The 27447-nt window shown below is 38.8% G+C and overlaps 1 protein-coding gene across 1 annotated transcript in view; it reads right to left on the bottom strand.

Annotated features, from left to right (window-relative positions):
* PPP3R1 (protein phosphatase 3 regulatory subunit B, alpha) overlaps positions 1–27447 on the bottom strand; it is a 71843-nt gene that overhangs the window by 25021 nt on the left and 19375 nt on the right. The gene's annotated exons all lie outside the window — the stretch shown is intronic.

Genomic DNA, 27447 nt, shown 5'->3' with positions numbered 1-27447 from the left:
GCCAGGTGCCGCTGCCTGTCCTGCTTAGCAGCTGACTCGTCCCGGGCCCGCAGTGCGCATAGGAATTTGTTCATAGTTTTTTTTTTTAAACTATAGTCCGGCCCTCCAACGGTCTGAGGGACAGTGAACTGGCCCCCTGTTTAAAAAGTTTGAGGACCCCTGCGTCTAGAAAAACTACAGACCAAAGCCAATGCTTACATTGAAAAAAGTCTTGATAACTAAACCAGTTGATTAGTAATGGAACCAGGAGTAGTTCTAAATCTAAAATGGTCAAAAATCCAACTATAATATATTCACATGAAGCAAAAACCATTAAGATGACCCTGCTCAGTTGGTCGGAGAGTCATCCCGCACACCGAAAGGTTGCTGGCTCAATTCTGAGTCAGGACACATACCCAGGTTACAGGTTCTATCCCAGACCAGGGTGCTTATGGGAAGCAATCTATCAATGTTCCTCTCTCTATACATATGTCTCTCTCTTCCCCTATCTCTAAAATCATTACAAAAATATATCCTTTGGTGAGGAAAAAACAAAAAACAAACTAAAGCCATTCAGATCTTTTTTAAAAAGTCCACAGAATTTAAGGTAATGCAAATTGAGTTTTTAAAGTTCAGGGATAAAATTGCATACCATGCATTCTACTCACCATCAATCTAATACTGATGTTAAGTGTACAATAGGATTAACATTTAAATACAGGGGTGGACAGAAGTAGGTTTACATTTGTGAGTAGGTGAAAGAGAGTTTATTCTTTTATTATTTACTAGAGGCCCGGTGCACGAAATTCGTGCATGGGGGAGGGGGGGTGTCCCTCAGCCCAGCCTGCACCCTCTCCAATCTGGGACCCCTTGAGAGATGTCCGACTGCCCGTTTAAGTCCGATCCCAGTGGGATCGGGCCTAAACGGGAAGTCGGACATCCCTCTCACAATCCAGGACTGCTGGCTCCCAACTGCTTGCCTGCCTGCCTTCCTGATTGCCCCTAATCGCTTCTGCCTGCCAGCCTGATCACCCCCTAACCACTCCCCTGTCAGCCTGATTGATGCCTAACTGCTCCCCTGCCAGCCTGTTTGATGCCTAACTGCTCCCCTGCCAGCCTGTTTGCCCCTAACTGCCCTCTCCTGCAGGCCTGGTCAGCCCTAACTGCCCTCCCCTGCAGGCCTGGTCCCCCCCAACTGCTCTCCCCTGCAGGCCTGGTCAGCCCTAACTGCCCTCCCCTGCAGGCCTTGTTCCCCCCAACTGCTCTCCCCTGCAGGCCTGGGTCCCTCCCAACTGCCTTTCCCTGCAGGCCTGGTCGCCCCAACTTCCCTCCTCTGCCGTCTTGGTCACCCCCAACTGCCCTCCCCTGCAGGCTTGATCGCCCCCAACTGCCCTCCCTTGCAGGCCTGGTCCCTCCCAACTGCCCTCCCTTGCTGGCCATCTTGTGTCCACATGGGGGCAGCCTTCTTGTGTGTTGGGAGTGATGGTCAATATCCGTATTACTCTTTAGGATAGAGGCCTGGTGCACGGGTGGGGGCCAGCTTGTTTGTCCTGAAGGGTGTCCCGGATCAGGGTGGGGGTTCCCTTGGGGTGTGGGGCGGCCTGGGTGAGGGGCCTGTGGTGGTATGCAGGCTGGCCACGCCCCCTGGCGACCCAAGTGGAGGCTCTGGTATCTGGGGTTTATTTACCTTCTACAATTGAAACTTTGTAGCCTGGAGCGGAGCCAAGCCTTCTGCTTGCTCTGTGGCGGCAGCCATTTTTTGGGGGATTTATGTATCTTCTATAATTGAAACTTTGTAGCCTTAAGCAAGGCCTGGGCCGGCCAGGGTGTGCGGAAAGCTTGGCTTCCTCCATTGCCGGGGGCAACCCTAGCCTCCTGCTCTTTCCAGCTCTGTGGCTGCCACCATTTCTGTTTGGTTTTATGTATCTTCTATCATTGAAACTTTGTATCCTTGAGTGGAGGCCTAGGCCGGCAAGGGCAGGCGGAAAGCTTGGCTTCCTCCATTGCCAGGGAAACCCAAGCCTCCCTCCTGCTCTCTGTGGCCGTAGCCATCTTGGTTGGGTCTATTTGCATATGTGCTCCTGATTGGCTGGTGGGCGTGGCTTGTGGGTGTGGCAGAGTGGCGGTTAATTTGCATATTACTCTTTTATTAGATAGGATTTAGTAACTAGAGGCCCGGTGCATGAAATTCGTGCATGGGGGGGGGGGGTCCCCCTCAGCCCAGCCTGCACCCTCTTCAATCCAGGACATCCCTCTCACAATCCTGGACCACTGGCTCCTAATCGCTCACCTGCCTGGTCGCCCCTAACTGCCCCTCCCCCCCGCTGGCCTGGTCACCCCTCACAGCCCCCCCGCCGGCCTTGTCGTCCCACGCAGCCTGCTGTTCAGTCATTTGGTTGTCCCTCACTAACCCCACTTCCGGCCTGGTTGTAGGCAGCAATCTTGTGAGGGCGTGAGGGTTAATTCGCATATTACCTCTTTATTATATAGATTATTGTATTTATTATTATTAACCTACTTGTGCCCACCCCTGTATATACTTATTTACCCTAAGTTATTGAATACTTTCTGAAAAAACAATTTAATCTGTCTGGCTAGCTTGTACACTCTGAGAAGTATCTCTTATTCTACGTAATTTAGGGTCTAAAAGAGTTTATCAACAAATCAGTATCTTCAATTTGTATCATTTTGCCAATAACTGAAAATTATAGCAGGTAAATGCAATTTTTCCAGAACCTGTTAATTTAATTTTAGGTCACTTTAAATATAAAATATATACAAAAGTTGGAAGAAATTCTTACCATACTCTTTCATGCTTAAAATTTTTAAATACACTTTAAAAAAAATATTATTACACACAACCTAAAATTATGTTTCTTTCAAGGCTCCAAGAAGAATATAATAATACTTAGGATTACCATTGGGAGTTTTTAAAAAATAATTAATGCTATAATTGTTCTGTATGTGATGACAAAAGACTTATATGAATTTCAGGGAAGACTTCGAAACCAGGTCCTTATTTCTCTAGCCCCCTGACCTTTACAGTGTCATCAATTCTTTATAAATTATATCATCCATCTTATATCACTCCCTGCTAGCCAGCATCCACTAAGAGCCAAGGAATAGCCTGACTAGGACTCCTCAGAATTTTACCATCACTGAATGCTTCATCTCTCTCTCCTAAGCTTCAAATCCATATATCCAAAAGGTTATTTCAACCTCAACCTATCTAATTTTATACCAAGCAAAAATATCTTTCCAATATTAAGGTAAAATGCTTTATCCAGGTAAATATAAAAGACATTTTCCTCACTTTTAAAGGTTTTTAAAACATAACTATTTAACACATTGTGTCATATTAACAATGCATTATTTGGTATATAATGTGTAGAAGTAAATTCTTTGACAACAGCAGAACAAATGTGATGTATATTGTCAGTATCTTACACTATGAGAAAAACATTACATTATTTAAAAGTAGAGCATGAGGGGCTGGATTTTGAATCAATCACCAATGGCCAATGTTCAATCAATCACGCCTATATAATAAAGCCTCTATGAAAACCCATAAGGGCAGTGTTCTGAGAGCTTCCAAGTTAGTAAACATGTGGAGATGCAGGGGGAGTGGAACACCTAGAGAGAACATGGAAGTTCCTCACCCCTTCCCTTGTACCTTGCTCTATGGGTCTCTTCCATTTAGTTGTTCCTGAGTTAGCTCCTTTAAAATAAACCAGCGATTTAGTAAATAAAATGTTTCTCTGAGTTGTGAGTGTTGCTCTAATAAATTAATTAAACCCAAAGACGAGGTCCTTGAAACCTTCAATCCATAGCCAGTTGAACATCTAGAACTCCAGGTAACAACCTGGACTTGCAATTGGCGAAAAGGGTGTAGTATTGTAGGACTGAGCCTTCAGGGGTCCTCAAACTTTTTAAACAGGGGGCCAGTTCACTGTCCCTCAGACCGTTGGGAGGGCTAGACTATACTTTAAAAAAAAACTATGAACAAATTCCTATGCACACTGCGGGCCCGGGATGAGTCGGCTACTAAGCAGGACAGGCAGCGGCACCCGGCGGGTCGGATAAATGTCCTTGGCGGGCCGCATGTGGCCCACGGGCGGTAGTTTGAGGACCCTGCTAGTAACTTGTGGAATAAGGTGCGATTTCCAGGTAATGTCAGAATTGAGGTTAAACTGTAGGGCACCCAATTAGTGTCTCAGAATTGTGTGGATGTGTGAGGAAAAACCACACACACACACACACAGTAATTGAGTACCAAGAGCCATATATATATATATATATATATATATATATATATATATATATATATATACATACATACACACACACATATATATATATACACACACACATATATATATATATATACACACATATATATATATATACACATATATATATATATATATATATATATATATATGCTTAATAAGGCGTCAAATAAATGAAAGCAGAGAACTGAAAGGAAAATAATCATATTAGATTTTTACATTTCTCTTACAGTAACTGACAGAAAAAAGTAGACATTTCCTGCCCCCTCCCCCAAAAAAAGCCAGTAAAGTTACAGAAGATCTGAGCACACTATCAATCAACAGGTCCTAAAACAACAGAATATTATTTCCCAGTTCACATGGAACACTGGCAAAGACAACATTATTCTGAGCCTCAAAAAAACTCTCAATAAACTAAAAAGGTTTGAAATATACAGAATATATTCTTTCATTACAATGGAATTAAAGTAGAAAGGTATTTGGAATTATGAAAGTATTTGGAAATTCTAATAAGCTATAAGTCACAAAGGAAATGATGAGAAATCAGAAAATATTTTGAATACAAGATACAGGTTAAGCAGTGCTTTGAAGAAAATACTATTTTACAAAGAAAATCTAAAATATAATGATCTGTTCCCACATTAAAAAACTAAAATAATAGTTAAAATTAATTAATTAAACCCAAAGCAAGGGGAGAGGGGGAAAAATAAATTAATGAAATAGAAAGTAAACAAACAGAAAGATAAATTAATAAAACCAAAAACTTAAATAAGTTTTTCTAAATATATAAAATATATTCTAAATATATGAAAATCAATTTTATAACTTAGATAAAATAGATTAATTTCTTGAAAGATTCTACAACTGAGTCAAGGAAAAAGAGAAAAACTGTACACCTCTATAGCTGTTAAACTGAATTTGAGTTAAAAAAAACCTTCCCTCAAAAAAACCATATGGCTTCACTGGTCAATTCTAGCATATATTTGAATTTCCAAAACATACCAATCCTACGTTAAATCCCTTCAGAAGGTAAAAGAGAAGGGACTAATTCTTAACTCATTTTATGAACATCATTACACTGATACCAAAATCAAATGACACTTCACAAAAAACAAACACAGAAAACCCAATGAACTATATCCCAATATTTCTTCATGACCATGAATATAAAAACCCTTAAAAATATTTGAGCAAATTAAATCCAGAAAAAATATTAAAAGAAAACATCATGATCAACTCAGAATTATTCAGCGATGAAAGGTTGGTTTAATATTCAAAATTAATGTAATTCACTACAAAATAAAAAAACACACACCACTATATAGTCATTTTAACAGATACAATAAGAGCATTGACTAATACCAACACCCACTCATGGTAAAGTAACTCAACAAACTAAGGATCTTCCTCAATCTATAAAGGCTATCTACAAAAAGCCTACAGCTAACATCACACTTAATATGGTAAACACTAAATGCCTTCTATCTAAGAGCAGAAACAAGATAAAGATATTTGCACCAGTACAATAAGACAAGATGCAAGAAATTCTGACACAGAAAAAGGAAATTAAGAAATCACTTCCAGCCCTAACTGGTTTGGCTCAGTGGATAGAGCGTCGGCCTACGGACTGAAGGGTCCCAGGTTCGATTCTGGTCAAGGGCATGTACCTGGGTTGCGGGCACATCCCCAGTAGGGGGCGTGCAGGAGGCAGCTAATCGATGTCTCTCTCTCATGGATGTTTCTAACTCTCTCTCTCTTCCTCTCTGTAAAAAATCAATAAAATATATTTAAAAAAAAAAAAGAAAAGAAAAGAAAGAAATCACTTCCATTAGGAAAATCATCAAAAATACAAAATATTTAGAGATAAAGTTAATAAAATATATGTAATGACTGTACAATAAAGGCTATTGAAGATAGCTGACAAAGATTACCTTAAAAAACAGAGCTATATCATGTTCACAGATCAGAAGACTAGCTGTTAAGATGACAGCTCTCTACATACTGATCAATTGATAAAAAACAACAACAATCCCAATCAAAATCCCAGTAAAATATTTTGAAGAAGTCAACAAATCAATTTTAAGATTGTATATGGAAATACAAAAGACTAAGAAGCCAAAAATGTTTTAAATCAACAATGTTGAAAAACTTACACTATCTACTTAAAGAATTATCCACACAGGGTCACATATCCAGACACCCTCAGTCAATCCTCACAACAAATTATGCTAAAACAAATGGATATTAATAAAAAAGACAAAAGACCTGGACATTTAACAACAATAGTTATACACAGCAAATAAGCACGTGAAAAGATGTTCAACATCATTAGACATCAGAGAAATCCAAATTAAAACTACCATGATATGTGCAACTAGTATGTATATGGCTAAAATATGCCAACACGTGAAGTGTTGCTGAAAACGTACAACAAATAAATGGTTTTGTGCTGGGCAGAATTCTAAGATGGCCTTCTGAAATTCCTAGCACCTGGTATACACCTCCCAGTTATTCAAACAATAATCTAGGTACTGTTGCAAAGGAATTTTGTATATGTACTTAAGGTTCAAGTCAGGTGACCTTATGGTAAGATTATTCAGGTGAGTCTGTTGTAATCATAAGAGTCTTAAAATCAGAGCGAAGTCAGAGATGCAAAATATGAGAATTCAACATAAGGGAGATGGAGTAGGCTATGTGCCATTGAATGCGGGCAGTCTCTAGGCTAGGAGCTGCTGAGAGTGGTCTCCAACTGACAGTGATACAAGGAAACAGACCTAATCCAACAAGGAAACAGAGACCTAATCCAAAGAGCAAGAAACTAAATTCCGCCAATAACCTAAAAGAGCTTGGAAACAACTTTATCCAGAACCTCTAGATGAGAACTCAGTCTGATATCTGGATTTCAGCCTTGTGATACTCTGAAGAGAACCTACAGAACCTGCTGAACTCGGACCTACAGAACTATGAAATAATAGGTATTGTTTTAAACAAAGTAACACGCAGACATATAGTATTTGTAGCTAAAAATAAAAATGTTGACATACCAAGTGTTGGTGAAAATGTGGAGTACAGATGTAATTTTTATACATTGCTGATGGGAACTCAAAATGGTACAGCAATTTTGAAAAAAAAAGTGGTGGATTCTTAAGTTTAACCTAACGTTCAGCAATGAAAACACGTCCACACAAAGATTTATTATACACATATGTTCATATAAGCTTTATTGTTAATAGCCCAAACAAGAAACAATCTAAATATCCATCAACTGTCAAATGGACACACAAGCTATGCTGTCTTTAGACATGGAGTACTACTCAGTAATGAATAGAAAAGACTACTGATACACACAATAACATAAATAAATCTCAAAAGCAATATGCTAAGTGAAAAAAAGCCAGATACACAGGTTACATACTACATGACTGCATTTACAAATACTAGAAAAGGCAAGCTACAGTTATTGAAATATCAGGGGTTGTGTGTGTGATGGGGTGGGAGGGGAGTGTGTTCAATGCAAAGGTGTACCGGGTTAATATTTTTTGCAGTGGTCGGCAAAGTCATTAGTCAACAGAGCCAAATATCAACAGTACAACGATTGAAATTTCTTTTGAGAGCCAAATTTTTTAAACTTAAACTTCTTCTAACGCCACTTCTTCAAAATAGACTCACCCAGGCCGTGGTATTTTATGGAAGAGCCACACTCAAGGGGCCAAAGAGCCGCATGTGGCTCGTAAGCCGCAGTTTGCCGACCACTGTTTTAGGGTAAAAGAAATTATCTACATCTTAATTGTGGTGGTGCTTACAAAATGATATACATATGTTAAGACACTTTAACTGTACACTTAAAATTTATTATATGTAAGCTATATCTCAACAAAGCTGATTTTTTAAGACTCAACAAGGAGTCCCAAGTATAATGGAATTGTTTCATAACACAGTCTTTAGTTAAGATAAAAATACCACTTTCTTTAAAATAATAATATAGTTCCGTCATACTATTATTTACAGTTCAAAAAAATATATTTTTTAAGAAGATACCTATACATTTCAAGGTAGCAAATATATATTTTTCAGATTACTCTTGCAGAACCATGAGAAACCAGAAACTTAGTAATAGTAATCTTTACCACCATGATTCTTTCATCCTTTACTTAGTCCCCTTCTCAGATTTTAAATTCTGTGAAGACAGCAGTTGTCTTATCTTTTGATATCCCCTGCCAGATTTAACAATGTTCTAAATTTATTCAAGGAAGAATTTTATAGGTGCATGTAAAAATCTAGATAACCTTAAGGAACTTGGTTTATTAATTAGCATTTTAAGCACCAATGTGTTAAAGAACGTGGTTAGATTAAGGGCGTTATTGCCAGATTCAAGAAATTCTTAAAATTCTAGTTATTAAAGAACTTTAGATTTTCACTTTCCTTGAAGCTCACTTTTCATAATGAGCATCTATTGAGCATTTGGTTCTACATACACTTTAAATAAGCAGTACTCTTAACAGTGAAATAATATTTATAGTTCACAAGGAGAGCCTATAACCAAATAAGACAATGTTGTCATCTCTTAAGTCTACTCGATAAAGATAAATATCTAAATATTCTGACAGCACGCCTTAGATAACATTCTAAACTTTACAGTATGCACTTATAAATTTTATTTTTATTCTCTTATATCTTGACACTCTAAGATCAAAGTAACTCTAAACAAAATAAGATAAAATATTTATTTCTTTGCCAGAAATTTTCTTTAGAAAATACTTTTCTATTCTTACTGACTTAGTATGTACCAAAGCTGAATTTAAAAATACTGAACAATATTGACTTGAAGAAAAAGTTAGATATATCCAAATGTCTTTATCTGCTGAAAGATAAAGCTTGCCAACTTCCCAATTCATTGAATCATAATAATGAAATCAATCAAAATCAATTTTTTCCTATGGTAAAATTCAATGACCACCTTAATAACTGTTCTAGAACAGATATCCCTTATTCTTAGAAAACCAAGTATGAAACTGTGGATAGGTGCATTGAACCTTTGCATTGAACACACTCCCCTCCCACCCCATCACACACACAACCCCTGGTATTTCAATAACTGTAGCTTGCCTTTTCTAGTATTTGTAAATGCAGTCATGTAGTATGTAACCTTTGTATCTGGCTTTTTTCACTTAGCATATTGCTTTTGAGATTTATTTATGTTATTGTGTGTATCAGTAGTCTTTTCTATTCATTACTGAGTAGTACTCCATATCTAAAGACAGCACAGCTTGTGTGTCCATTTGACAGTTGATGGATATTTAGATTGTTTCTTATTTGGGCTATTAACAATAAAGCTTATATGAAAATGTGGGGGAAAGTGAAAAGATCAAAGGGCAAAAGCAAAAAATAGAAATGTCTGATATCAACAGCATTGTGTGGACACGTGTCTCTATTAAGCGTTGGAGTCCACAAGTACCCATCTCTCTAGGCGCTGACTTCTCCATCCAATTAATAAAAGCCTATGTGGTCATCATGCCCTCACACCATGACGCCTTCACATCGCAATGAGCGATCACTAGGAGGCGCGCACCAGTGGGTAGGGCTGCATGCACACGCAGGTGGGCAGGGGCTTGACGCTGCATGCGCGGCACGGAGGCGAGTCTCCCGGCTCTGTGCGGTGAGGCTGGAGGTCCCATGGCTCCGTGCGGTGCAGAGGCGGGACCCCAGCTCCGGCCTACCTCCTTGGGGCAATCCATCGAGGAACCCCAGATGGGTGGGCAGGGCCTACCTCTTTGGGGTGATTGATCACGAGGCTCCCACACTGTGAGAGGGCACAGGCCAGGCTGGGGAACGCCCCCCCCCTTCCCCGGTACAAGAATTTTGTGCACCGGGCCTCTAGTGGAAGAAATAAGAAACTTAGACTAGATGAGTACAAGGGGTCCGTCCTTCTAGCTGTATTAAGTTGTTTTACTACTAAAGAAGATGCTAGTCATATTTAAATATGGAAGGAGGAGTAAGACGGAGGGAGATAGGGAGAGAGAACACAGAAACTCCTTAAAAGACCCTGCTGGTCCAAGAGACAAAAAGTTTCCCAAATACTGTAGAGTATACTTTATTTTTTATTTTCTTTCACAGGCCAGTACAACAGTCAGTGTGAAAAAGGAAAAGGCAATAAACCTCAGAAGCACAAGTTGTTGGAAATATAAACCAAACATGACCTTCGAGCAACAAATCTGGCAAAAGACAATGTTTTTTTTTTGCGGAGACTCTATAAGAATTAGTTATGATGCTCATTGCATGGCAGGAATATTAAAACAGTATGTTACTTTAAAAAGTGACTAGTTTCCCAATACAACAAAAGTAAAAAACTGTACTTTTCACGTGATTTTAGGAGGGAAAAAATTAAGCTAAAAATTTCTAGCTTAGCTGAAACCAGTTTGGCTCAGTGGATAGAGCGTCGGCCTGCGGACTAAAGGGCCCCGGGTTCGATTCTGGTCAAGGGCATGTACCTTGGTTGCGGGCACATCCCCAGTGGGAGGTGTGCAGGAGGCAGCTGATAGATGTTTCTCTCTCATCGATGTTTCTAGCTCTCTATCCCTCTCCCTTTCTCTCTGTAAAATATCAATAAAATATATTAAAAGAAAAAAATTTCTAGCTTAATAAATGCTGCCAAAATTACACCATTGCTTGAACTCATCTAACAAATGTTTGAAGGTATATGTTAACTATTTTAAAGATCTTATTGCATAATGGGGCCTAAAATAATCATACCTATTATTCAACTTTATAGTTTAAAACATCTCTATTAAATATCCAATAACCTAACCAATCCTATTTTTCTCTACTACTCAACATTAATTATGATTCTTTAATGTTTATCTTGTATGCTGAAATATTGAACTCATTAATTCTATGGTGTGTGGGATTTTGGGGGCTTTTTTGGGTAGATTTCTCAGGATTTTTTATATGGGCAATCATGTCATTTGAAAATAGGGACAATTTTTATTATTTTCCAATCTATATACCTTTTGTATTCTTTTCGTACCTTATTGAACTGCTTACAACTTTCAGCACTATGTTTAAAGAGTGATAAGAGCATATTACCTTTGCCTTGTTACTGCATTCGGTCTTTGCCATTAAGTATACATTAGCTGTAGGTATTTATAGATGTTCCTTATCCAACTGAGTTAGTTCCTTTTGTATAACTGTTTCTTAGTAGGGGAGTTTTTAATCATTAACGGGTACTGAATTTTATCAAATTCTTTTTCTCCATCAACTGATGTAATCATGTGATTTTTCTTCTTTAGCTTGTTAATATGGCAGATTATTTATATTGCATTTCAAAATAGTAAACCAGCCCTGCATCTCTACAAAATTACATACTGGTTAATTCTATTTGCTTATATTTTGTTAAGGATTTACCCATCTGTAATGATATGGGAATATGAATCTACGGGGGAGGGGGGTACTTTTTTTTTGCCATCAAAGCAATAGGGGCTATTCAAATGATCTATTTCACATTGGGTGAGATGTAGTATATTTGAGGTTTGTATTTTTCAAGGAACTGGTTCACTACATCAAAGTTGTTAAATTTATTTGTACAAAGTTATTTTTAGTATTTCCTTATTATTGGTATTCATGTCTGCAAGGTCTATGGTGATATCCTCCATTTCACTCCTGCCTGATACTGTAATTTCTTTCTTTTATTCCTCTCCATCTTGCTAGAGGTTTGTCAATTCAATGATATTTTTGAAGAACTGGCTCTTTCTTTCATTGACTTTTCTCTATTTTTCTGTTTTCAATGTTATTGATTTCTGCTTTCCCCTTTATTTCCTTCCTCCTCCTTGCTTTGGGTAAAATTTGATTTTTGTTTGCTTGTTTTTTGATTTGATAGTGAGAGGGGAAGGGGGAAGAGAAAGAGGGAAGAGCGCAACATCAATTTGTTGTTCCACTTATTTATGCATTTGTTAGTTGATTCTTGTATGTGTGTCCTGACCGGAGAACGAACCTGCAACCTTTGCATATCAAGACGACTCTCTGACTAACTGAGCTACCTGGCCAAGGCTGCTTTTTGCTTTAAGGTTCTTGAGGTAGGAGCTCAGATAACCAGAGATACTTTTCTTTCCTAAGATGTGCTATAAATCTCCCTCTCAGCATGGCTTTAGCCATTTCCCACAAACTTCAATTGGATGCATTCTTATTTTCATTCAATTAAAAATATTTTTATTACCCTTGAGACTTCCTCTTTGAACCATGGATTATTTAGTTGTGCTGTTAAGAGATTTTTCTAGTTATGTTTCTATTACTGATTTGATTTTGCTGTGGTCAGAGAACACATTCAGAATGATTTCAATTCTTTTATATTTGTTAAGGTTTGTTTTTATGGCCCAGTATATAGCTTATTGGCATAGTTTTGTAGGCATTTGAAAAGGTGGTATACACCATAATTTGGTGGAGTGTCCTATAAGCGTCAATTATATACTAGTGGTTGATTGTTATTGAATGCTTCTATATTTTTGCCGATTTTCTGCTCAATTGTTCTATCATTTGTTGAGAAACAGGTGTTGAAATCTCCAACTATAATTTTGGACATGTCTTTTTTCTCCATTCAGTTTTATCAGTTTTTGCATCATATACTGGTATTTTGCAGCTTTATTGTTTGATGCAAGCACATTTAAGACTGCTATGTCTTCTATATGGATTTATCCTTTTGTCATTATATAATGGCCATTTACTGTTTTGGGTAATTTTCTTTGCTCTGAGGTCTACTTTATCTGATATCAATATAGTCATTCCTGCTTTCTTAGGATTCATGTTTGCATGGTACATCTTCCTTCCTTTTAATTTAAATATGCTTATATCATTATGTTTGAAATTTCTTGTAGACATCACAGGGGTGGGTCATGTTTTTAATCTACTTGGGCAATATCTGTATTTTAATTGGTATATTTAGACCATTTATTTTTAATGTTATGAGTATGTTAGGGCTAATATGCCATTTGTTTCCTTTTTGTACTATGTTTCTTTATCCTGCTTTCCTGTGGGTTACTTGAATATTTTTGGAAATCCCTTTCTGATTTACCTAGTGTTTTTAAGTATATCTCCTTATGTAGTTTTCTTAGTGGTTGCTCCAAGTATTACATTATATAAACTTAACTTTTCACAGAATACTACTGTCATCATTTTACCCTCCCCACTTATAGCTGTCTTAAATATTTCCTCTACATACTGTTAGAACCACAAGTGTTATAATTTTTGCTTAACTGTCAAACATAATTTAGAAAACGCAAAATAAGAAAAATCTATTGTACTCAGCCAAACTTTTACACTTCGAATTGTTCTTTCCAAGATCCCTTTATCATTTCTTTTCTTTTTTCAAAACTTCTTTTAGCAATTTTTTAGGCTAAGTATGGTGGAGACATATCCCCTTAATTCTTTCATCTGAGAATGTCTTGATTTCCCTTTCATTCCAGAAGAGTATTTTCTCTAGAAATAGGGTTTGGGGCTGAAGGTTCTGGTTCTTTTCTTTCAGCAGTTGACAAATGTGTCAATTCCTTCTGACTCCCATGGTTTCTGATGAGAAATCTGTCATCTGAACTGTTTCTCCTATCTATACAAAATCTCATTTCTCTTGTGCTGATTTCAACATTAACTTGTCTCTAGTTTTTAGAAGTCTAACTTTGCAGTATCTTGGTATAAATTTCAATGGATTTATTTTGTTTAATGTTCACCCAGCTTCCTGAATTGCAGATTTACATTTTTTGCCAAATTTGGGAAATTTTCAGCCACTATTTCCGTGAGTACTTTTTCAACCTTGTCCTCTTTCTTTCTCTCCTGGGAACCCAATGACACAAGCGTTAAATCTTTTTTATAATCCCACAGTTTTCTGAGGCTCTGTGGATAATTCTTTTCAATCTATTTTCTTTCTGTTGTTCAGATTAGGCATTTCCTTTTGTTCTAGCTGCTCGATTCTGCCCACTCACCGAGCCACTGTATCAGTTATTATATTTTTCAGTTCTTTATATCTTCTATTTATTTGCTAAAATTTTCTATTTTTTTATGTTTCATGTCTATCAATTGTTCTCATTGAAGTGACAGGCTCACTGCTCATAATGTTTGCCAATATTCAAATGTGAATAACCAGATTTTGTCAGTTGTTCTCAAGTAGTTTTGGTCATCTATGAAAAAGACAGCTAGTTCAATTTGAAAATCACATACTTGTTTTTTCTCAAAACAATCATCTTAAGTTCAGAAGTGGTGCTTTGTAAAGAAATTCTATTATTCGGAATGCTAAGATATACAGTATACACACAATGATTAGATGTAATAACATACTTTTTACTGCTTTACCAAGGATATTCTTACATGAAGCTGGAGTTTTTTAAAACTGCAATTGCATGGCAGTGAAGAACACAAGGACCACTAATTCAGTATGTTGCCAACCACTGGTATTACCAGCCACTGGTTTTGCACCATCAGTGCAAATTTAAACACAGTGAATAAAACAAATGATGTTTTAGTGTTACTGAGAAAAACGGCTGATCAAACTTAAAGATCTGATTTAAATTTTGCGAATAGGGGATATCCACATTTAAAGAATTGGAAGAGAAGTTCACCAATAAAAAAGAAAACAATATAGCAACAGAACCAGTACACTATGGATCTACTCTAATAGTGCTAATATTCTATTATGGTTCGATAATACTACTCTATATTACCCTATAATACATAAATATGTCCCATAGCATTCTTTATAGCAAAAAAGTAAAAATCCTAGATTATGTATTATATTCAACTAGAGGCCCAATGCACAAAGATTCGTGCAAGAATGGGCCTTCCTTCCCCTGTTTGCTGGCACCGCCTTCGCTCTGGCCGGAGCCGCCTTTCCACCTTCCCTGCCCAGAGGCCCGAAGCGGCTGTGGTGGTGCGGAACGCCCGTGCATGCAAATTAACTCGCCATCTTTGTTGGTTTAATTTGCATACTCACTCCTGACTGGCTGGTGGGTGTCACGAAGGTACAGTCAATTAGCATGTTACTCTTTTATTAGTATAGATTGTCATATCTCTATTTGGCATTAATTCCAAATAGTAAATTGAAACAATTACCTCCTCATCCTGTTTTATGTCTTTCATGACTTTGATTTTTTTTTAGAAAGTACTGCCTAGTTATTTTGTGGACTGTCCCTCAATAGATTTGCCTGATACTTCCTCCTGATTAGATTCAGATTATACCCTTCAGGTAAAATATCATAGAGGTGGTAGTATGTTCTTTCCTGATATCAGGAAGCAGAAAATGCTGATTTTTCACCTTACTGGTAATGTTAACTTTATTTAATTAAGGTCTGCCAGGTTTCTCCACTGTAAAGTTAATTTTCCCCTCTGTTTATGTCTTTTGTTTGTTTTTTCCCCTTTGTTTTTAATAAGCATCCTATGGGAAGTTAGTTTTAGATTATGTAAATATCCAAGTTACTCCTAAAACTTTTGCCCATTCATTTTAACATCTATTGATGATTCTTATCTGAGTTAATTACATTATGATGACTGCTGGTATAGCCAGCCTCTAACATGATCCCCATCTCCTGGTACTCACAGCCTTGTACAATCAATCCCCTTCTCTTGTGTAACTTGCTTTTAACCAACTGAATATGACATTATTAAGGGAGTATCACTTCTGTGATTGGGTTTCAAAAGATGGACTACTATTTTGCCAAGAGTCACTTTCTTAGCTTACATGTTTTAATAAAGCTAACACAGCAAGAAACTGAGGGCGGCCTGCAGTCCACAGCCCACAAGAAACTGAATGCCACCAACAATCAGTGAGTGAGGAAGTGCATCCTTCCCCCAATCAAACCTTCATATGACACCCCAAACCCAAGCTGTCACCTTGATTTCAGCCTCTGACATACCATGAAGCAGAGAACCCAATTAAGCCCACAGGAACTGTGAAATAATAAATGTGTACTTTTCTAAGCCACTACACTTTGGGGTAATTTGTCATGGAGCAATAGATTAGCTCATACAATTGCCATATGGTAGATTTCTAATTCTTTCATTTCTTCAACATTTATTATTTGGCTTTCTCCTGTAGGGAAAGGTTTTCTTTTCTCCTCCATTTCTGTGGACTCATGGATTTTATTTTAATGGTTATAATCTTTTATTATCATTATCAAATTTGATGCTTAAATTGTCCCACATTTGGCCATTGGGAGTCCTTCCCTTCAGTCTGGTTCCTGTGTCCTTTTAACATGTCCCCATCATTCTCTGGGACCTCATTATGTCCTGGCACAAGATGTTCCAAGCAGACATTATGCTTTCTCTGCTCCAGTCCTGAAATTAGCTATTTCTCCAAGGAGCCCTAGGTCCTTTTAGTTAGAATGGCTAGTGGTATCACTTGATGAAGAAAAGTTCTTAATTTTAATGTACTCTAATTTATCATATCTTATTTTAAACTATTATTAATTCTGAGCACACCTGATTATTTTTACCGAGCTGTCTGAATTAATTTTTACTATATGAATTTGTATCTTTATATTGCTTATTAATATTCTGAAACATTTTCCTACATGTAAAGAGGGCAAGAGCCTGCTATTTATACCCTTTTACAGAACCATTAGTGAGAAGGAGAGGGAGAAATGCCCATCCATGTGCACTGCAATATGCTAGGCATAACCAAGTAATAAACACTGCATATTCTCTGGTTCCTCAAACATATAATTTTGCAACTGTAGAGGTCCATGGGCTTCCAGGTAGACATAGTGCCCCCATCAGCAGATGAGTAGATAAAAAAGGTGTGGCAATTTATACCATGGAATACCACACAGTAGTAACAAAGAAGACTCTCTTACCCTTTGAGACAGCATGGAGGGACCTTGAGAGTATCATACTAAGTGAGATAAGTCAGTCAGAGAAAGAGAAGTATCATATCATCTCACTCATATGTGGAATCTAAATAACAAAATAAACTGATGAACGGAGTGAATCCAGAGACATGGAAGCATGGAACAGAGAATGGAGTCTGAGAGGGAAGGCAGGGGAGGGAGAGTGGGTGGAAGGCAATCAACCAAAGACCTCGTATGCATATATGCATAATCTATGGACACAGACAATAGGGTGGTGAAGGCCTGGGGTAGGGAGGGGAGGGCCAGAAGAGGTCATTGGGGGGAAAACGGGACATATGTAATATTGTTAACAATAAAGAATTATTTTTAAAAATCAATCTATATATATAAAAGGCTAAGTGACTGTTCAACCAGTACCTATGACACGCAATGACCACCAGGGGGCAGACGCTCAAAGCAGGAGCTGCAGTGACTTGGCAGCAGTGGTTCTCAGGTGATGCGCACCCAGGAACCAGAGAGAAGGGAGCCCGATTCCAGGTTGCGTCACCTGGGCACTGCCCTCTTGCAATCCGGGACCCCTCGGGGGATGGTGGAGAGCCAGTTTCGGCCCGATCCCTACAGGCCAGGCCGAGGGACCCCACTCACTCTGCAGACGGCCTTTGAGCCTCAGCACCACCCCAGGTGCAGCCAGCCGGCCGGGGAGGGACCATAGGAGGTTGGCTCCAGGGCATGTCCAGCCCATCTCACACAGTCCCACCCTACCAGCCACCTTCTAATTAATTTCCTTTCAATGTGCATGAATCTGTGCACCGGCGCACTAATAAATAAATAAAAAGATCATATTAGAAAATGACTTTGGAAATGATCAGCACTCGAATTCATAAAAAATGGAAAATGAAATAAAAATAGTAGAAAACTAATACAAGAAAAATTCACCAAATACCAAGTGAATAACTAAGTACTGGAAGAGAATCAGTAGAATATGGTTCTAGTCTAATAGTTTAATCCTCTATTATGAATTTATCATAATCTATATTATTCTTTAAGTTTTCTTATACTATAATGAAACATTACTTTGGTTCTATTATGTTTCATATTCTAATATAGTTTTAGAAATCATGTAAGAAAAAGTTTAAGTAGGGAAAGAGTTAAGAGTCACAAAGGGAACAAAATAATTATTCTCATTAAATAATATTAAAAGCAAAGTATAACTTTAATTTGGTCAATGATAACTCTAAGTCATGCATATTGCTAGAGTAAGAGTAATTACCAACACTAACCCTACTAAACTATCTTTAAAATGACTTTAAGGGATGGCATTTTTTTAAATGATCTGCCTAGTTAACACACAGTTGTAAGTACTTCCTTATTTTATGAACACACAAAGATGGACCAAATTATTCTGGGTCTCTGTCAGAAAAAAATATTTTCTGAGTATTCACACAACTACTGTGGCTGTGGATAGAACAAGATTCTACCTTAACTAGACTTAAGTTAAAAGCAAAGAGGAGTTACTTTTAAAGAATCAGTTTCCCATTATGATTACCTTACTACACTGTAAGCTCTATGAGAGCAAAGCACTTTTTCTCACTATCCTTCAGTGCATAATATATAAAAAACATTATATATAAACAATATATATATAAAAATATTTGAATTATCACCAAAGTATGCTTTTGTAACTCTTTATTATCCATCTTTGTAATTTCTTTGAAAAAATGTTTTGAGTTCCAAATAATTGGTATATGAACTTTATACATAATCCATTTGCCAATTAACCATCTTCTTTATGCCAACCCACAATTTTTCCAGGAATGAGGCTTCCAACATTTAAGAAAACTCTTAAAAGACAGAGTAGTTGTCCAAAAAGGTTAAGAATGATATCCTACAACGTGCTTATATGTTGGAAGCCGCCCATTGTCCTCACTAGCAGAGAGGTGTGGACAAGGAACCCAACCCGGAAGGCTGGTCAACCTTGAAGTTCTGAAAGGTCAGAGCCAAGCACCCACTGTCTAGTTGAGACAAAGGTAGTTAAAGCAACTTTTAGTTTTATGTAAATTCTTTTTTTTTTAATATATTTTATTGATATTTTACAGAGAGGAAGGGAGAGGGATAGAGAGCTAGAAACATCGATAAGAGAGAAACATCGATCAGCTGCCTCCTGCACACCTCCCACTGGGGATGTGCCCGCAACCAAGGTACATGCCCTTGACCGGAATCGAACCCGGGACCCTTCAGTCCGCAGGCCGCAGGCCGACGCTCTATCCACTGAGCCAAACCGGTTTCGGCGAGTTTTATGTAAATTCTTGCTGATTGGCTATTATTGGAATTGCCTGCCTAAGGGCTATGGGTGTATCCCACAATCTGAATAAAAGGGATAGCAAGGCCAGAGAGAGTGGACTCCTTCCCCTTGAGTTGGGCTCCTGCCTGGCCCCCAATATTCCCCAATTTATACTTTCTTGTCTAGTCTCTTTCATTTGCGTGCGGCCTCCTCCAGAGCCCAAACCCTGAACCTGAACCCTGAACCATGCAGGACGTGGGGGGGAGGGGGGGGGGATACTCGCACTTATACACTGTAAGCAATTAATAAAGCCAATGATTTAAGATTTCATTCCCAAAGGTACAAAATATCTCTCTAGAAGCAACAGACACATGCCAAAAGCTTTATTAAAGCAGAGAGCTCTTAAAAAAAACAATGTAAAAAAAGCACACCTGCTAGCTCTCATTATCTGGTTTTATTCTAACAATAAAATTACTTTTCCTCAAATTAAAACAATTATTTACACAAAGCCCCAAAATTCTTCAGACATTTCACATATACTAATTTAAACTTTTTTTAATATATATTTTATTAATTTTTTACAGAGAGGAAGGGAGAGGAATAGAGTTAGAAACAGTAATGAGAGAGAAACATCGATCAGCTGCCTTCTGCACACTTCCTACTGGGGATGTGTCCGCAACCCAGGTACATGCCCTTGACCGGAATCGAACCTGGGACCTTTCAGTTCTCAGGCTGATGCTCTATCCACTGAGCCAAACAGGTTAGGGCCTAATTTAAGTATCAGTAACTACTTTACTTTAGTTCAAACTAAATGTGTAATACAATAAGTGTTGTTCCTTTGTCTAGTTCTAATGGTTTTTTTTAAAAGATAAAAACTGATAGATCTAGAAAGTAATCTTTAAAAATTATCTTTGTGAATACAAACAAATGGAACGAACGAAAATTCACTGAATACAGGAAAATTAAAAAACATTTCTGTGCTAGACACTCTGTTACAGACTTTACATACATGATCTCATTTACCCTCCAAACAATCTTCTGGATCAGTGGTCGACAAACTCATTAGTCAACAGAGCCAAATATCAACAGTACAACGATTGAAATTTCTTTTGAGAGCCAAATTTTTTAAACTTAAACTTCTTCTAACGTCACTTCTTCAAAATAGACTCACCCAGGCCGTGGTATTTTGTGGAAGAGTCACACTCAAGGGGCCAAAGAGCCACATGTGGCTCGCAAGCCGCAGTTTGCCGACCACGGTTCTGGATAAACAAGGGTGTTACAGGTAAGCAGCTTGCACAAGGTCTCACAGCTGGTAGTGGCAGAGACCAAATTTGAATTCAAGCTAATATAATTCCCATAGTATTCTTGCCAATAGTATATCATATAGCCACACCCCTTTCTATATTATACAGGAAAAGCAGTAAGGTATTGGAGCCATTTTCTTTTCATCTTAGAACACTTAAATTCAAGTGGTTCGTCACTGCCAACTCACACTGGCACAGCAACTTAAAATGTATTGTTCATATATCTAGCACAGTAGTCATAATCACAGAAACATGACAGTAAGAGGGTATGAGATAGGTGGAGACAACTGAGAAGAGGAGGAGTAAGGGGATGGAAAATATAAAATATTATTACATGAAAACCATCCAATAACTTTCTGTAGGGACAATACTAATTTGGTACTATATTTTAATTTAAAAACACATATAATCCCAAAACAAAACAGAAAATTCTAGACATAGCATTTTAAATCATTATAATTGAGAAAATAATCTCAAAACAGAGGAAATGAAGTCCTAGCAGTGGAACAGTGCTGGATAATGGTAAGAGACCATCTTGACTATGGCCACAGGAATAGTGGAAGTAGACAGAAGTAGGTTAGTAAAATGGAGGTCAGGTAACACTAAAACAAGGATGACCATAACGACTTAAAGTGATGGTGGAACCTAGTAGGAAAATGTGACACAGGAACCTAAATTCTGAATGAAAAACTAGAGCATCTAGAAAGATGTTAGATGATAGCAATGAGAAGAAATAAAGAAAAGTGCAGTCAGGTAGAAGGAAATGACTGCAGAGGGTCAGCAAACTATGGCCCCAGGCCAAATCAGGCCTACACCCTCTTGGGGTTTTTTTTTTGTGTGGTATCTTTTTTAATTGAGATAATAATTGACATCATATTAGTTTCAAGTGTACAGCATGACTCAGTATTTGTATATATTGCAAAATGATCACAATAATTATAATTAGCATCTGTTACCATACATCTACAAAGATATTTTTTCTCGTGATGCAAACTTTTTAAAAAATATATATTTTGATTAATTTCAGAGAAAAAGGAAGAGGGAGAGAGAGAAACATCAATGATGAGAGAGAGAATTATTGATTGGCTGCCTTCTGCATGCCCCCCACTGGGGATCAAGCCCACAACCCAGGCATGTGCCTTTGACCAGAATTGAACCCGGGACCCTTCAGTCCACAGGCTGATGCTCTGTCCACTAAGCCAAACCGGCTACGGCTCATGATGCAAACTTTTAAGACCTACTCTCTTAGTAACTTTCAAATATGCAATACATTATCATTAACTGTCATCATGCTATGTGTTACATCCCCCAGAGTTGTACAGCCATTACCACAACCAAACTTAGGGCATTTTCATCACCCCAAAAGAAAGCCTGCATCCACTGGCAGTAATTCCTGATTTCCCTGCCTCACCCCAATCCTAAACAACCAATAATCTTTCTCTCTCTCTCTCTCTCTCTTCCCCCCCCCTCTCTCTCCCCCCCCCCCTCTCTCTCTTTCTCTCTCTCTCTATATATATATACATTTGCCTATTCTGGACATCTACACTAATAAAAGAGTAAGATGCAAATTGTCCGTACCTTCACAACGCCCACCAGCCAATCAGGAATATGCAAATTAAACCAACAAAGATGGAAGTTTAATTTGCATACGCAGGCACCGAGCGGCTGGGGCAGGGCGGGACGCTTGTGTCATTGTCATGGCAACGATACAGGTGTTCCGCACCACCCCAGCCACTCCAGGCCTCTGGACAGCGTGAGACGGTGGAAAGGTGGCTCCAGGCCAGAGTGAAAAGGCGGCTCCAGGCCTAAGCGAAAAGGTGACTCTGGCGGAGCAAAGGTGGTGCCGGCAGCCAGGGGAAGGAAGGTCCGTTCTTGCATGAATCTTCATGCATCGGGCCTCTAGTCCTATCTAATAAAAGAGTAATATGCAAATTAACCATCACTCCACTACACCCACAGGCCACGCCCACAAGCCAATCAGGAGCGAATATGCAAATTAACCCAACCAAGATGACTGCAGCCACGGAGCGAGCAGGAGGCTTGGGTTTCCCCGGCAATGGAGGAAGCCAAGCTTTCCACCTGCCTGGCGGACCCAGGCCTCCGCTCAAGGCTACAAAGTTTCAATTATAGAAGATAAATAAATCCCAGATCCCAGGGCCTCTGCTTGGGTCGCCGGGGATCGTGGCCGGCCTGCAAACCACCATAGGTCCCTCGCCCAGGCTGTCCCATGCCCCAAGAGAACCCCCACCCTGATCCGGGACACCCTTCAGGGCAAATCAGCTGGCCCCCACACATGCACCAGGCCTCTATCCGATCTAATAAAAGAGTAATATGCAAATTGACCATCACTCCAACACAAGATGGCTGCCCCCATGTGGTCAAAGATGGCCGCCACAAGATGGGGAGGGGAGAGCAGTTGGGGGAGACCCAGGGGAGGGCAGTTGTGGGCGATCAGGCCAACAGGGGAGGGCAATTGGGAAGGACCAGGCCTGCAAGGGAGGGCAGTTGGGGGCGATCAAGCCAGCAGGGGAGGGAAGTTGGGGGTGACCGGGCCTTCAGGGAAGGGCAGTTGGGGGGGGGGTCCAGGCCTGCAGGGGAGAGCAGTTGGGGGAGACCCAGGCCTGCAGGGGAGAGCAGTTGGGGGACCAGGCCTGCAGGGGAGGGCAGTTAAGGGTGACCAGGCTGGCAGGGGAGGGCAATTAGGGGCAAACAGGCTGGCAGGGGAGCAGTTAGGCATTAATCAGGCTGGCAGGGGAGTGGTTAGGGGGTGATCAGGCTGGCAGGAAGAAGCAGTTAGGGGCAATCAGGAAGGCAGGCAGGCGAGCAGTTGGGAGCCAGCAGTCCTGGATTGTTGAGAGGGACGTCCGACTGCCCGTTTAGGCCCAATCTTACTGGGATCTGGCCTAAATGGGCAGTAAGACATCCATCGAGAGGTCCCAGATTGGAGAGGGTGCAGGCTGGGCTGAGGGACACACACCTCCATGCACGAATTTTGTACACCGGGCCTCTAGTTACATATAATCATTGTGTGCTCCTTGTTCTACTTAGCAGAGTAACTTCAAGGTGTATCTATATAGTAGCAAGAATCAATACTTTTACTGCCAAAAAATATTTCCTTGTATGGATATAGCACATTTATTTATCCATTCATCAGCCGATGGGCATTTAGACTGCTTCCTTTGGGGGGGGGGGGCTAGTAAGGTAATGTTATTATTAACATTCATGTGTAAGTTTTTCATTTCATTTCTTGCAGGTATATATTGTTTAGGAATACTAGGCCAGTGGTCGGCAAACCGCGGCTCACGAGCCACATGTGGCTCTTTGGCCCTTTGAGTGTGGCTCTTCCATAAAATACCACAGCCTGGGCGAGTCTATTTTGAATAAGTGGCGTTAGAAGAAGTTTAAGTTTCAAAAATTTGGCTCTCAAAAGAAATTTCAATCGTTGTACTGCTGATATTTGGCTCTGTTGACTAATGAGTTTGCCGACCACTGAACTACAACATTTGCATTTTTCACAGTAATCTTATGAGGACTCTGATTTCTCTACATCAGGGGTCCTCAAACTACGGCCTGCGGGCCACATGCGGCCCACCAAGGACATTTATCCAGCCCGCCGGGTGCCGCTGCCTGTCCTGCTTAGCAGCCAACTCGTCCCGGGCCCGCAGTGCACATAGGAATTTGTTCATAGTTTTTTTCTTTTCAACTATAGTCCGGCCCTCCAACGGTCTGAGGGACAGTGAACTGGCCCCCCGTTTAAAAAGTTTGAGGACCCCTGCTCTACATCCTAACTAACATTTATCTTTTATTATAGCCATGGGTGTGAAATGGTATCTCAGGTGGCTTGATTTGCATTTCCCTAATGACTAATGATGTTGAGCATCTTTCTACATGCTTATTGAACATTAGTTTATCTTCTCTGAAGAAATGTCTACTTAGATCCTTTACCCATTTTTTAGTTGGGTGTGTCTTTGTTCCTGAATCCTAAGAATTCTTTATATACTAGAAGCCCGATGCATGAAATTCGTGAAAGGGGCTCGGTCCCTGCCATCACAGCAGCTGCCTCTGTCTCGGCCCCTGCTGCTTCAGCTTCATCTGGAAGGTTGTCTGGAAGGACGTCTCAGAAATTAGCATATTATGCTTTTATTATTACAGATTCTAGATAGAAGTCCTTTATCAGATCTATGATTGTCAAAAATGTTCTCCCATTTTGTGGGTGTCTTTTCATTTTTTTGGTGTCCTTTGAAGTACTTAAGTTGTGAATTTTGGTGATATTCAATTTATCTTTAATCTTTTGTTGTTTGTGCTTTTAGAAAGAATGTGCCACCTGTGTTTGTAATTTTAAGTTTTATTGGAACACAGTCACAGCTTGTTTATGTATTGTCTATAGCTGCTTGTTCGTTTATGTATTGTCTACAATGCTAGAGGTGAGAATTTGCAAGACTGTATGGCCCACAAAGCCTAAAATATTTGTTATCTGGCCCTTTACAGAAAAAGTTTCCCAACTCCTGATCTAACACAATGCCAACAACTCCCACCCACCCCTAACTTAAAATGAGCAGACTTCCCTCAATTAAAGGGGCTGCATGGCAGATGATATCCTTTGAACGGTAGCAGAATTTTGGTTATGGTTAACCTGGTACAGAAAATACTTTTTGTGAAAAGACTGACAATACAAGGGTAATAGTTATGAATTGGTGAGGGAAGAGGTACAGTATAAAGTATACCATCAGACGCCAAATGTAATTTTCACTGCCTACAATCTCAACAGAGTACCAAATAAAATATTGTGCAATGTATGAAATAAAACATTGAAGGTTATTTTTACTACTTTCTATAAGGCCTAACCTCTTGTAAGTTAGAACCAGTTTTTAAGAACTTAACTGCCCTGTAGGTATAAACTTCCCGTTATGTGATAAATAAGTACTAAGGATGTAATGTACAATATGATGACTATAGTTAACACTGCCATATGACATAAAGGAAAGTTAAGAAAGTAAACTCTAGGAGTTCTCATCACACGAAAAAATTTTTTCTTTTCTTTTTATTGTATCTACATGAAATGATGGATTTTAACTGAACCTATTGTGGTAATCAAACCATCATGCTGTATACCTTAAACTTATACTGATATATGTCAATTATTTCTCAATAAAATTGAGAAACAAAACAAAAACTTAACTACCAGAATAAGGAATTTTATCTTTTTTTGGTATACAAGAACACATGAAGAATACAATTGGACCTAAGGAAAAAACCTGCTATAAGACAAGAAAATTCTTCCTTTTACTACCAAAAACTATTTCCTCATATGGGTATATCATATTTATTTATCCATTCATCAGTTGATGGACATTTAGACTGTTTCCTTTTTTTTCTTTTCTTTTTGGCTATTAAGAATGTGTTTTCATTCATCTTTGTAAAGCCAAGAAAAACTTGAGGAAGTGATCTCTTCAGACAGATGCTAGTATATGAAATTGCATCAACTCTCTCCTGATATACCCAGCTTTAAAGTAAACCAAAACCTATGTCCTTGATGAAACTGATGAACAGCTGAACCACCTCTGGCTATGGGCTTCTCATTTTAAGAAATAATACATTCCCTATTTTTGGACCACTTTTGGGTGGGTATTCTGTTACTTGTCACCCAAAACATTGACATATTTTCTACTTTGTTAGCTACACAGAAATTAGAATGAAGTATATGAAACCTAGATCTGCCAAGAATACTACATACTACTTTTTAGTAGTTTGATTTTCAGAAATTTAAACAGAATTTTGCACTTTATCTTACCCAATACCCACAGGAACTCTAAATCAGGCAGTCTTGTGGCCATTTTATAGATGCAGGTTACTCTAATATAGATCTTCCAATTCTATATTTCATACATGTTTCATCACATCATATTATATCTCATGGTATCAAAAAATTCACTGAAAGCAACATAACGAACAAAATGATATCAGTATTCTTTCAGCACTTAAATAATTGTTTGACATTACACAACTCTATTTGATGAGTAATTACAATGAATTATAAAATGCCCAAATAGCTGCTACATGTTAAGTTCAAACTGGGCAAGCAGAGTGACCAGAATAAATCTAGCACCTTATAATGCCTCTAATACAGATTCAGGCCTATGGCTGCTTTTATGGAATAAATTCATCTCTTATTTGGTCTTCCTCTTTTCCTGATGCCTTCTACTTTTCCCAGCATTATTATCTTTTCCAAAGAATCCCCATTCTCACGATGTGCCTGAAGTAGGGCAGCTTCAGTTTTATCATTTTTGCCTACAGTGCTGATGATAAATATAACTTAACTCAGTTGCACCTCTGTTGGTTTCCCAAACCAGCAGGACAAGGGCCTACTCACCCATTCATCATTTACATTTAAATTCCATGAGACACTACAATAGGAACTGGCTTTACAAAGATAAATAAAAACACATCCCCTGCTCTAAAGGAGCCCACAGTTTAGGAGGAAAGGCGATTAAACACAATGAAATATATGATGCACTATAATATAAGTTACTTACAAATGGCTATTAGTTGCCTGGGGGAGGTGGGAAAAAAGTACATAAAAAAGGCACCACTAAGTGAAAAAGGATGAGGCATCTGAGAACCAAGTGACAGGACTTGGATATAGCATAAGGATAGCCAGAAATAAGGATTAGAACATGAGTGCCATGAAAGGAGCTTAACTTTTTAATTCTAGAATATTAATTCTAGTAGCACTGACTTTTAAATAGTGACACTAGATTTCCTCTTCAGAAGAAAAA

The sequence above is a fragment of the Plecotus auritus genome (genome assembly GCF_963455305.1).
Source record: "Plecotus auritus genome assembly, chromosome: 8".
In the NCBI taxonomy this organism is placed as follows: domain Eukaryota; kingdom Metazoa; phylum Chordata; class Mammalia; order Chiroptera; family Vespertilionidae; genus Plecotus; species Plecotus auritus.
The sequence above is the reverse complement of the archived record's forward strand: the minus strand, read 5'-3'. Positions and strand labels throughout refer to the sequence as shown.